The sequence below is a fragment of the Suricata suricatta genome, chromosome 5 (genome assembly GCF_006229205.1).
Source record: "Suricata suricatta isolate VVHF042 chromosome 5, meerkat_22Aug2017_6uvM2_HiC, whole genome shotgun sequence".
Lineage (NCBI taxonomy): Eukaryota > Metazoa > Chordata > Mammalia > Carnivora > Herpestidae > Suricata > Suricata suricatta.
Window position 1 is genome coordinate 150,962,640 of NC_043704.1, and position 13,396 is coordinate 150,976,035.

The window sequence follows — 13,396 nt, forward strand, 5'->3', positions numbered from 1 at the left end:
ACCAGTACTATCACTGACAAATCTTATTTTTGCCTTTTGTTGACTTAGGTCTCCTAAATTCCAGTTTTTTCTTCTACTAGTTAGAAAGTGATATATTCCATATTTTTAAAAATAATTTACCCTTTAAGTTTTACCCTTTAATTTTAAGCTTTAAATCACATATGTTTTTTTTTTTCTAATAAGGTCCTTCTCTATATCTCCCCCTACCAAAACTGGGCAAGAAGCATAATGTGCTTTTATACCTCTCTACTCCCCCATTACCTGCTGTCCTACCTCCATATTAAAATCATCTGGAATTCTAATTCCAGATAATTCTTTTAAAACACTTTGTCATTGAGCACTAACTTAGCTCTAGATTTTACTCCCCATTGCATCTCTCCCCTTCCTTCTGAACTCATTTTTCTTCTTGCTGAATTATAGCCTCTAGTATTTTTTTCAGAGTCTGTAAATGGTATGCTTTAAATCCACACCTTTGAAAAAGCCTCCATGTAAGTCGCATGTTCACATATCCCTTCTCTGATTAAACCATGCAATGGCCCCTGATCTGACAGCAAAAGTCATGCTTCATAGACACTAGAATGACCTGGCCCCCATTCCTCACAGGCCACATCACTGGCCACTCACACTCATTCATTGTTCTCCAGCAACCTTCCAGGCAGGCGGCATCTCACCTTGTGCATTTGCTCTAGCTCTTTTCTCTTTGGAATATAGTATTATTCCCCTGGAAAATTATTTAGTCAACTCACTCACCTCAATTCTTTGCTCAAATGTCACCTCACTGTGGTCTCCTCTACATTCACTGCATCCTTCCAACCTAGAACACCCAGTTCCCTTTATTTTGTTCTACAGTTTCTCTTCTTCCATGAGAAAAACAAAAACAAAAAATTTTAACCTCCCAACAAATAAAAGTCTAGGACTGGATGGCTTCACTATTGAATTCTACCAAACATTCAAGAAGAATTAATACAAATCCTTCTCAAATCCTTCCAAAAAAAAATAGAAGGAACATTCCAAATTCATTTCATGAGGACAGCATTACCCTTATAGCAAAATCAGACAAGGACACCACAACAAAAAAATTATAGGCCAATATCCCTGATGAACATAGATGCCAAAATACTCAACAAAATATATCACCAAAATGAACTCAACAAAATATTAAAGGGATCATACATCATGATCAGGTGGGTTTATTACATGCATGCAAGTTGATTCAACATCCACAAGTCAATCAGTGTGATACCTCACATTAACAAAATGAAGGATAAAAATCATACGATAATCTCAACAGATGCAGAAAAAGTATTGACAAAACTCAACATCCTTTTGTGATGAAACCTCTCAACAAAGTGGCTGTGGAAGAAACATACCTCAACATAATAAAGGCCATATAGAACAAGCCCACAACTAACATCATACTCAACTGTGATAAGGTGAAAGCTTTTCCTCTAAGATCAGAAATAAAACCAGAATTCCCACTTCTACCACTTTTATTCAACACAGTACTGGAAGCCCTAACCACAGCAATCAAACAAGAAAAAGAAATTATAAAGCATCCAAATGGAAAGGAAGAAGTAAAGCCATCACTATTTGCATATGACATGATATTATATAAAGAAAACCTTCAAGACTCCACCAAAAAACTATTAGAAACTAATCAACAAATTCAGTAAAATAGCAGGATACAAAATCAATTATTTTTAAGTTCTATTTACTTATTTTGAGAGAGAGTGAGAGAGAGTGAGCGAGTGCACAAGCAGGAGAGGAACAGAGAGAAAATCTCAAGCAGGCTCCACACTGTCAGCTCAGAACCAGATGAGGGACTCAAAACTCACAAAGCATGAGATTGTGACCTGAGCTGAAATCAAGAGTCAGCCGCTTAACTGACTGAGTCGCCCAGGTGCCACAGGATACAAAATCAATTGACAAAAATATGTTGCATTACTATACAATAATAACAAAATATCAGAAAGAGAAATGAAGAAAATAATCCCATTCACAATTGCATCAAAAAGAATAAAATATCTAGGCGTAACTTTAACCAAGAAAGTGAAAGACCTGTGCACTGACAACTAGAAGACATTGGTGAAAGATGATGATTACACAAATAAATGGAAAGATAATTATGTGCTCATGGATTGGAAGAATTAATGCTTTGAAAATTTCCATACTACCCAAAGCACTCTACAGTTTCAATGCAACCCCTATCAAAATTCCAATATAATTTTTTCAGAAACAGACCAACTATCCTAAAATTAGTATAGAACCACAAAAGGCCCCTGAAAGGCCAAAGCAATCTTGAGAAAGAAGAACAAAGCTGGAGGCATCATGCTCTATGATTTCAAACTATATTACAAGGCTATAGTAATGAAAACTTTAGGATAGTATTGGCAACAAAAATGGACACAAATATCAATGGAAAAGAATAGATAGCCCAGAAATAAATCTATGTGTATATGGACCATTAATTTAGCACAAAGGAGCCAAGAATATATAACAGGGAAATTACTGTTTCTTTAAAGAATAGTGTTTGAAAAACTTAACAACTACATGGAAAAAAAGAAAGAAAGAATGAAATTGGACCACTACTTTACACCATATACAAAAATTAACTCGAAATAGATTAAAGACTTGAATATAAGATCTGAAGCCATAAATATCCTAGAAGAAAACATAGACTCTTTGATATTGGTCTGGCATTGATTTTTTGGATTTGACACCAAACGCAAAAATTAACAAGTGGGACTATATCAAACAAAAAAGCTTCTACACAGCAAAGGACACCACCAACAAAGCAAAAAGGTAACCTACCAAGTGGGGTGAAATAGTTGATATATCTGATAAGAGGTTAATATCCACAATATATAAAGAACTCATAAAACTCAATAGCAAAAACACCCAGACTAAATGATGGGAAGAGGATCTGAATAGACATTTTCCCCAAAGAAGACACACAGATGCCACAAGCCACATGAAAAGGTGCTTAATATCACTAATCATTGGGGAAATGCAAATAAAAACCACAATTAGATATAGCTTGCACCTGTTAGTTATTTTCAAAAAGACAATAAATAACAGGTGTTGGTGAGGATATAGAGAAAAGAGAACTTCTGTGCACTGTTGACAGCAAATTATGTTGGTGCAATCACTATGGAAAACCGTATGGAGGTTCCTCAAAGAATTGAAAATAGAGTTACCATAAAATCCAGTAATTCCACTGCTGAGTATTTACCTGAACAAAAACACTAACACAAAAAGAGATATGCACCCACATGTTCATTGCAGCATTATTACAATAGACAAAATATGGAAACAACCTAACTATCCATCAGTGGATGAATGGATAAAGAAAATATGCTATGTATACATAATGTAGTATTATTTGGCCATAAAAAAATAAATCTTGCCAATTGCAACACTATGGATGGACCTTATGTGCATTATGCAAGGTTAAATAAGTCAGACAGAAAAAGACAAATATTGTATGATCTCACTTGTTTGTAGAATATACAAAAAAAAAAGGCGTATAGATACAGAAAACAGATCAGCAGATTAGTGGTTGTCAGAGGTGAAGAATCGGTGGTGGACAAAATGGGTGAAGAGAGTCAAAAACTATAAACGTCCAGTTATAAAATAAATAAACCCTGGGAATGTAATGCAAGGCATAGTGACTATAGTTAATAATACTGAATTGCATATTCGAAAGTTGCTTAGAGAGTAGATCTTAAAGGTTCTCATCCCAAGGGAAAAAATATTTTGTAACCATGTATGGTGATGGATGTTAACTGGATTTATTGTGGTGATAGTTTTGCAGTGTATAAATACCCAATCATTATGTTGTATACCTAAACCTAATATGTTGTAGATCAATTATATCTTAGGTTTTTAAAAGTGTTTTAAAGTCTAATAAAATCTATATCTAATAACATTTGTTTTAAATAACTTAATCATATTAGTACATATATGTTTATAACATATTTTCTTAGAATATTACATGCCCAGTGCTGACTGATGTCTAATTTGTATTAAGAGCTCAATACATTTTCACTGAATAAATAAATAAACAAGATGCCTAGAAAGTATATATTTCTAAATAGTTTTTTAAAAAGTTAAAAAATAGATCACCTTCCAAGCGGACTATATTGTTCAATGGTGGTTTGCTCTCAGATCAGTCCCCACCATTCCCTGCCCCTTTCTATATCCCAGAGACCTAGTTTCCCAGGGTCAGTTGCCCTCTGGCTTCTGGGAGGTTCAGCCAATGGGAGGCTCTGGTAGAAGACTGAAGATAGGAAGAAGGGAAAGACTCAGTTACTTCTCTCTCTGCTTCCTGCACACCTCCAACAGTAGCTATGTCTCCTCCATGACTCCATCTACCTCCATATATACCCCTCCTCTGTTGTCCAGTGCCTTCCACGCTGAGCCCCCACCAATAGCCTCAACTTCTAGGTTCTGGTAAAACTGCCTCTTTCCTTTGTCTTTCTGGCCCTAGAAGTGGCAATAGTTATCCGTTCTTGCTAACTCTGGATACCTTACATCTTGTTTGGCTTCCCTATTCTCTCAATACCTGTAATAATCTTTGGTACAAAACCCCTTTCGTATTAAAATTCTAACATGATTTATATTTTAAATGGAAGCTGACAGACAGTGTTACATTAGTTTCAGGTACACAACATAGTGATTCAACAACCTTATACATGATGCTGTGCTCACCACAAGCATGAATACCATCTATCACCATACAACACTATTTATTGCAATCCCATTGAATACATTCCTTATGCTGTACCTTTCATATCCACTGACTTATTCATTCCACAATGATATGCCTGTACCTCCAACTCCCCATTACCCATTTTGTCCATTCCCCCACCCCTTTCACTCTGGCAATGACCAGTTTGTTCTATGTATTTATGGGTCTGTTTCTGTTTGTTTGCCTTTTTACTCATTTGTTTTGTTTTTTAGGTTCCACATATAAATTAACTCATATGGTATTTGTCTTTCCCTGTTTGACTTAATTCACTCAGTGTTACACCCTCTAGGTCCATCCACAGTGTCACAATGACAAGATCTCATTCTTTGTTATGACTGAGTAATATTCCATTGTGTATACATACCACATCTTCTTTATCCATTCGTCTATCAGTGGACACTTGCTTCCCTATCTTAGCCATAATAATGCCTGAAAAAATATAGAGTGCATATATCATTTTGAATTATTGTTTTCATTTTCCTTGGGTAAATACCCAGAAGTAGAATTATACTAAATTGTATGGTATTTCTGTTTTTAATTTTTTTTAGAGATTCCATGCTGGTTTTCACAGTGGTTGTACCAATTTACATTCCCACCAATAGTGCAAGAGGGTTCCCTTTCCTCTACATCCTTGCCAATCCTGTATATCTCATCTTTTTGACATTAGTCATTGTGACAGGTGTAAGGTCTTTATAGTTTTGATTTACATTTTTCTGATGATTAGTGATGTTGAGCATCTTTTCATGTATCTGTTGGCCGTCTGTAAGTCTTATTTGGAAAAATGCCTATTTAGGTTCTCTACTCATTTTAAATTTGATTATTTGTTTTTTTCGTAGTGATCTATAGAATTTCTTTATATATGTTTTATATTAGCCCCTTATTGGATATATTGTTTGAAAATACATTCTTTTATTCAGTAAATTGTCTTTTCATTTTGTAGATGATTTCTTTCACCATGCAAAAGCTTTTTATTTTGGTGAAGTCCCAGTGGAACCACAAAAGACCCCAAATTGCCGAAGCCATCTTCAGAAAGGAGAACAAAGCTGGAGTTCTCTTAATCCTGGGTTTCAATATATACAAAGCTATAACAATCAAAACAGTATGGCACTAACACAAAAATAGGAGCATAGATCAATAGAACAGGATAGAGAGTCCAGAAATAAATTCATGCTTATATGGTCAATTATCTACAACAATGGAGGGAAGAATAAACAATGGGGGAAAGGCAGTCTCTCCAATAAACAGTGCTAGGAAAACTGTACAGCTACATGCAAAAGAATGAAACTGGAGCACTTTCTTATACTAGACACAAAAATAAACCCAAAATCGACTAAAGACCTAAATGTAAGACCTGGAACTATAAAACACATAAAAAAAAAACATAGGCAGTAATCTGTTGGACATTAGCCTTAGTAATATCTTTCTAGATATATCTCTTCAGGCAAGGAAAACAAAAGCAAAAATAAACTATTTGGCATAACAGGGTTTTGGTTTTCTTGGCTGGATACTGATTGATACCCAAACATATAACTTACTTTTTTATTATATTTACAGTTTGCCCATAAGCTCCACTACGGCAGGGGTATTTGGGGTTATTTTACTTATTGACTTGCGGCAAATGCCTAGCGTTGTGCCTGGCACATAGTAGATACTAAATAAATATTTGTTGACTAAATGTTAATTTGTGTGCTGGATGCTGGGATAGGACTCCCCACACCCCCTCCATCAAGACTGAAGAACTTACTCCCCAGAAGCTAGGAGTGCTGCAGGTAGATATATCTTAGTTTTCAGTCTCCTCCAGAAATGGCCCTTGGCTAGAAAGAGCTGCTCAACCAATGACGTGCTCCTTTTTGGGGGGGCATCTTGCACCCAATAACTGACCCATATGAGATTAGCAAGACCCAGTCCCTCACTATAATGTGGGGCAACCTGAAGACCATCCCACCTCAGAGCTCCCCGAGGGTCAATAGAAGACTTTTCCAGGACTTTTCTGTAGCCCAACTTTTCTCTTTGCTTAATCTTGTTTCCTTCCCTTTCCCCAGAGGTGTTGATCCCTCACAAAACTGTATGCAAATCACTTCAGTGCCTGCTTCCTACTGAGCCAACCTGAAGCAGTTTTGTTGGGTATAAAGCTCTAGGTAAAGTTATTTTCCTTCACTACTTTAAAGCAGTAGTTCTACTGTCTTGTCTCTAGAGATGCTGATTAGCATTTTAATTCTTTCTGAATCTAGATCTTTTACAATTGTGGCAAACATTCAGTTGCCTTCCCTTTTCCATGATAATAGAACGAGAGTGTTCCTTGGTCTTCTATCTAGCCCCAGAGGCAATGGTGAATTACTCTTAGCCATTGTCTACCATCCTTTTTCATATCAAGACTCACATAGGTTATGTTTCTTATATGGCATCTTTTAAGTGTTTCCATTTATCCTGAAAGGTGCCTAGCATGGGAGGCTCTAGACATCCACAGGTCCCACCAAGGTTGCCCTAAGCACCAATGGAATCAAAGTCTCAGAATTGTCACCCACTTTCAGCACTGGCCTACCAGCTAAGACTCTGATCCAAGTCAATCATTCAGTCATAATAACACCTGTTTGGCTGCAGAGCCGGATGTGACCTTCAGATGCCCAAGCAATAAGGGCCACCTCCCTGCCTCAATATGGCCCCACCCAGAAACTTCCCAGGAGACCATTCATGGAGCCTTCCCTGCCATGAAGATGGACAAGTCCTCCCCTGGAACAAGGAATTGATGCAAAAAACTACCCTATATGGACAAACGAATACTCTATAGCCCCCTCCCGCAGCCAACCTCATAAAAAAAGCGCCACCCCACCCCTGGGTGCTACTTCCCTGGCCCATTCTGTCTGGACCAGGGAACCTCGCCCGAGCGCTCCCAATAAAGGCCTTTTCCGTTTAGTTCTGACCTCAGTTTTCTGCATTGTCTCTGCGGCCTTACAACACCAATCTTCCTGGCCATGCTTTTTTTTTTTAAATGGAAGATAGAGTTGCTTTTTCTAGCCTTTGATCATTGTTCAGTAGATAAAAGATATGTACAGACGCACCATCTTATAACCATGGAGTAAAATCTCTATGGAAGACAAAGCCCCCAAAGATGGAAATACTTTGGATATCTGATGACACTGAGTCACTGAATTCATACTGGAACCTTTGTACCCAAGGATTTGTGTGAAAAGAGTTTTCCTCATTTTTTCAAATCTTCTTTTGGGTCTTCTGTTGTTTGGACTGAAAAGCAACCTGATACAACAGGGAATCTTGTTTGTTTCTAGTCATTTGGGGGATAGCATGTAAAAATAGCAAAATCCCTTTTTGTCCTTTTCCTGCTGTCTCCCTCCTGAGGTCAAGACTGTGCACATCTTGGGGCGCCTGGATGGCTCAGTCAGTTGGGTGTCCAGCTTCGGCTCAGGTCATGATCTCACGGTTTGTGGGTTTGGGCCCCGCATCAGGCTCTGTGCTGACAGCTAGCTCAGAGCCTGGAGCCTGCTTCGGATTCTGTCTCTCTCTCTGACCCTCCCCTGCTCATGCTGTCTGTCTGTCTGTCACTCTCTCTCTTTCTCTCTCAAAAATAAATAAAACATTAGGAAAAAAAATTTTTTTAAAAAGAATGTGCACATCTTGTCTGAAGCTCTAGCAGCCATTATAAATTATATAAGAAAAGCTAAGCAAATGAAGACATCTCAGTCCTGAACCAGTGCCAGCAATGTCCTCCCTCTGAACATATTAGAAAAGCAAACAAATCCTTTAGTCCTTAAGCTAGTATAGGTGGGTCTTTCACTAGCAGTCAAACAACTTCTTACTGATTCAATATCCATTGCCTATTCATCCAACAGGTTATCTATTTCTTATCAAATTTTATGAGCTCTTTATGTATTAGAGAGATTCATCCTTATATGGACTACAAACTTTTTTTCAAGCAGTCACTTGCCTATTGACTTTTATAGTATTTTGCCATGCAAATTATATTTTCATATAACTAGATGCCTTTTTTTTTTTAACTTCTAAGATTCTCCTCCTGGTTAATTTGGTAGTGTTAAGGATGAGCCTACAAATTCTTTGAAACTCCTTCCAATATGGAGTGAAGCTTAATCCTCCCCACCCCCGCCCGCGCCCACTGAGTATGGGCTAAACTTAATCATTTGTTTCTAATGAAAAGAATATGGCAGAAGTTATGAGATGTCACTTCTAAGGATAGTTTATAAAAAGACTTCTTTTGGGTCTTCTATCTTGGGTGCATATCCTCTCTCTCTCTCTCTCTCTCTCTCTCTCTCTCTCATCTCTTACTCTGGGGAAAGCAAACTGCCATCATATGAGCAGCCCTATGGAGGGTAATGGTGAGAAGTGGAGGCCTTCTGCCAATATCCAGGGAGGAACTGAAAGCTGCAAACAACCACATGAGTGAGCTCAGAAGCAGATCCTGTACCTTCAGATGAGTACAGTCCTGGCCAACTGGTTGCCTGCAATTTCATGAGACTAAAGCAGAAGCCCCCAGCTAAGTCACTCCAAGATTTCTGCACCTTAGAAAGTCTGTGAGATGGGGGCGCCTGGGTGGCTCAGTCGGTTAAGCGCCTGACTTCGGCTCAGGTCATCATCTCACAGACTGTGGGTTCCAGCCATGCGTCAGGCTCTATGCTGACAGCTCAAAGCCTGGAGCCTCCTTCAGATTCTGTGTCTCCCTCTCTCTCTTCTCCTCCCCTGCTCACTCCCTGTCTGTCTCTCTCAAAATAAAATAAAGACATAAAAAAATAAAAAAAATAAAAGTCTGTGAGATGATAAATATTTGGTTGGGTGTTGGAGTAATCTGTTACACAGCAATAGATAAATAATTCAGATACAGACCATGTCCATTTTCCCAGCCATATCTATCTGTCCTGCATTTTCTCGTAAGATTTTAATTTTTTTAAATTTATTTATTTATGAAAGAGAGAGTGAGACAGAGTACAAGTAGGGGGAGGGCAGAGAGAGGGGGAAATACAAAATCTGAAGCAGGCTCCAGGCCCCAAGCTGTCAACACAGAGCTTGATGTGGGGCTTAAACCCATGAACTGCTTAACCGACTGAGCCACCCAGGTGCCCCAAGATTTTAACTTTTAAAAAATATATTTTAGGTCTTGAATCTATTAGATTTGATTTTTATGAGCCATAAAATAAGTTCATACACTTTTTCTGGGATGAATATCATGTATTATATGATCTATCATATGTCTCTTAATTCCTTAAAATTCCATTTTAATAGAAACCAGAATTTCTTTCTAAATTCTCTCCTAGAACAGAGACATAACTTATGTATTCACCAATCCCTAAGCCAATAGAAATTATTGGATTACAGAGGTCCCTGGATGAGCCTAGAGGCTCAGTGGGGAAAACCTGGAGGGGACTGGACCATAGAAGAAAGGGGTATATTATATGGAGGGAGATGTGGACATGGAGGAAACACCAGTAGGTGTTGCTGGAGGGTCATGGGAAGCAGAACCCCTTCCTTCCTTCCATTCCTCAGTCTTCTGCCAATGACTCACTTTGGTTGAACCTCCCAGAAATACAAAAGGAAGAGAGGAGGGTAGGGTAGGAAAAGTCTAAAATTGCAGTATAGTTCCAAAAGAGTTTAAACCAAGCCAATGGGAAGTCTTCAAACAAAAGCTAATACTTAGAGGGATCCAATATTTCACTAAAATGCCCACCATACTTGGTCACTAGTTGCTAATTGCCCAGGAAAACCATAAATTCAATGCAAACATGGTGGGGAATCCAGAAGAGCAGCAGCTAGAGGTGTCAGTCAACTACATTATCCTTAGCCGGAGACCTGATGAGTGCATTTCAACAGTCACCATCTTTGATTTTAAAATTAAATATATATTTGAATCACGGAAACAGAACCACCAGTGGTCTCTAACTGAAAAGTTAGAGTTATATCCTCTCTAACTGTATAAATACTTGGCATTGCGCATTTCGTCAAAATGCCATGTTAGAAGAAACTATTCCATTTTCATCATACTCCATTGTCACCAATTGTCACAAAATAACTACCTTTTATACCTGAGGGGAAAATTGAAATATACTTGGTGTGTTCAAATCGAATGGCTATCATGTTCCAAGCAATGTTCTTGGGCCCCAAGGGGGGAGGGGGTGGGTGGTGGTACACAGGGGTTATTGAAAAAAAAAAAAAAGGCAGAGACTCTGCTCATGTGAAACTTACACTCTAGGGAACATGGCAGGATCCAAAATAAAAAAAGATAATACATTGAAAAACCTTGATTTAGGGTATAAGGTACCCAAAGGGAAGAGCCAGGGGAAGACATTAGATAGAGGGGGTCAGGCCCCTAAAGAGGTGACAACTGAGCTAACAGAGCCCGTACTTGATTGAAATCATTTTTGTGTATCAGAATGTTTCATATATTATGTTCAATGCTTTAAGTGCTTTTGGATAGTCTTGATTAGTGAAAAATAGCTATATTATTATATATTAATATATTAGATGTTTAAAATTCTTGTATTTTGAGATAAAATCAATGGCTTCTTTTTATAATCTTCATGATTTTCTGTTAAATGACAAATTTAGAGAGAAACTTTTGGGCTATTTGTGAGCATTTATCTACAAATAACACATTACAGATGTGGATGGTATTTAGTCACAATAAATAGAAAGCCAAATTGAAGTTATTTTCACTACATTTTCTCTTAGCACTGGTTGCTTAAGTAAGAGAGATGTGTTGATCTGCTGTATAAAGATCTCAATCAGATAAATGCAACTTACAGATCTAAGAAGAACATCTTGAGGAAAATTTGAGGAATTATCATTTATCTTCTGAAACATATTACAACATCAATGTTCTTCATGTTTCCATCAAGTGTTCATTATAGGGGCACTGCATGGCTCAATCAAATGTCCAACTCTTAACTTCTGCTCAGATCATGATCTCACATTTTTTGAGATGAAGTCCCAGGTTGGACTCTACGCTGACAGTGGGGAACCTACTTGGGGTTCTCCCTCTCTCTCTCTCTGCTCTTCACACACTCTCTCTCTCAAAAAAAAACTTTAAAAAATGTTCCTTATAGCTCTGAATTGAATCTATGACTATGAGAAGAAAATAATTTATAATATATAGTGGTTAAGGTCATTGCAACGTCCACCCTGCTCTACTTTCCACAGTAAACTTGGTTTAGATAGACAGTCAGACTCCTGAGACACAATAGGCTCCACCTAGCACCAGATTTATTTACCTTTACTAATGCATAGGGTTCATGTAATATCCTGGTATGCATCACATGAAGGTCTATGACTCCTAGGCACAAGCATTCTGAATGTGAAGCATGTGTATTAACAAGAGACAAGACTGAGTGGAGATGGCCCCACCTCAGGGAAGCCATGAGCTCTGAGCCCTTATTCAGCTTTATACCAGCTGGCCATGTAGCCCCTTAGGCATATGAATGCTCTTCAGGGCTGCCACATTTCATCAATGTCAATTACTCATTGCTAAAGAACCAATTTTTACGGTGTTCACGCACAGACTAAGCACCTGTACAGAATCCTCAACCAGATTCTGTTTAATTAGTAGCATATCATCCCAACCATTCCTTGAGTTTAATATTGCAAAGAAAAAAATCAGGATTCAAATCCTCAGATATCCCTAAGCCTAGAGGGAAAACTACAGAACCAGCTATTAACCCTTTCCTTCAGTTCTCCTCCTGATCCCCATTAAAACCTCTTTGAGGTGATGGTCATGGAGGGGGGCATTTGTGGGGAGAAGCACTGGGTGTTATATGGAAACCAATTTGACAACAAACTCTTATAAATTTAAAAAAACCTCTTTGATACATATTTTAGGTGTTTTCTTATTCTTAGTACAGCAACTTCTATAATATTTGTACAAAAAAAAAAACAAAACACTGCAGTATAGACAATCACCAAGACTCATATCCTCCAATGAGGAATTGCAATTTTTGGCATTCTCTTTGCAAAATAAGTAAACAAGACTGCTCCATTCACAAGTTTTCGGATATATATTCCTTCCCCACCCCTGCACTGTTTGCCCCTTAACTATAAGTGTTGATAGAAGCATTCAACTCCATAGTGTCCTCTGACACGTTTCCAAGGAAATCACATCAACTGGGAATGTTAACTCCCCAAAGTATCTACCTATTCATCCTAGAGATCATCTCCTACATTGCCTTGATTTTCATTTAGCTCTGTATGTGAAGCTAAAAATCTTTGATTATATTCTGTAATTATAACAGAGATTAAAATAATGCTTAATACATCATACATCAGTTAATATTACGGTGTCAATTTTCCAACTTTCCAAGCAAAAACACCTTTTTCTCAAATACCACTTATTTCCTTTAACCGAGGTGGTCATTATAGGCCACCGTCCAGTAGATTCTGGGTTTCATCCTGTCTGAGGCATGACCATATTCCACCTACCAGAAAGCAGGTTTTCACTAAGCCAGGCATCCAGGTTCCACTCCACAGCACCAACCTTTGCCTTTCCAAATTACAAGGAAATCAATGGCACCTGGCCACCACATCACACAGATACTCACCCTTCTGAACACCACTCTGATTCCATGAATGCTTGCTTCTATAATTTTCAGCCACATTCACATCTGGCATAGTCAAAAGGCAAAACATATTCTGAGA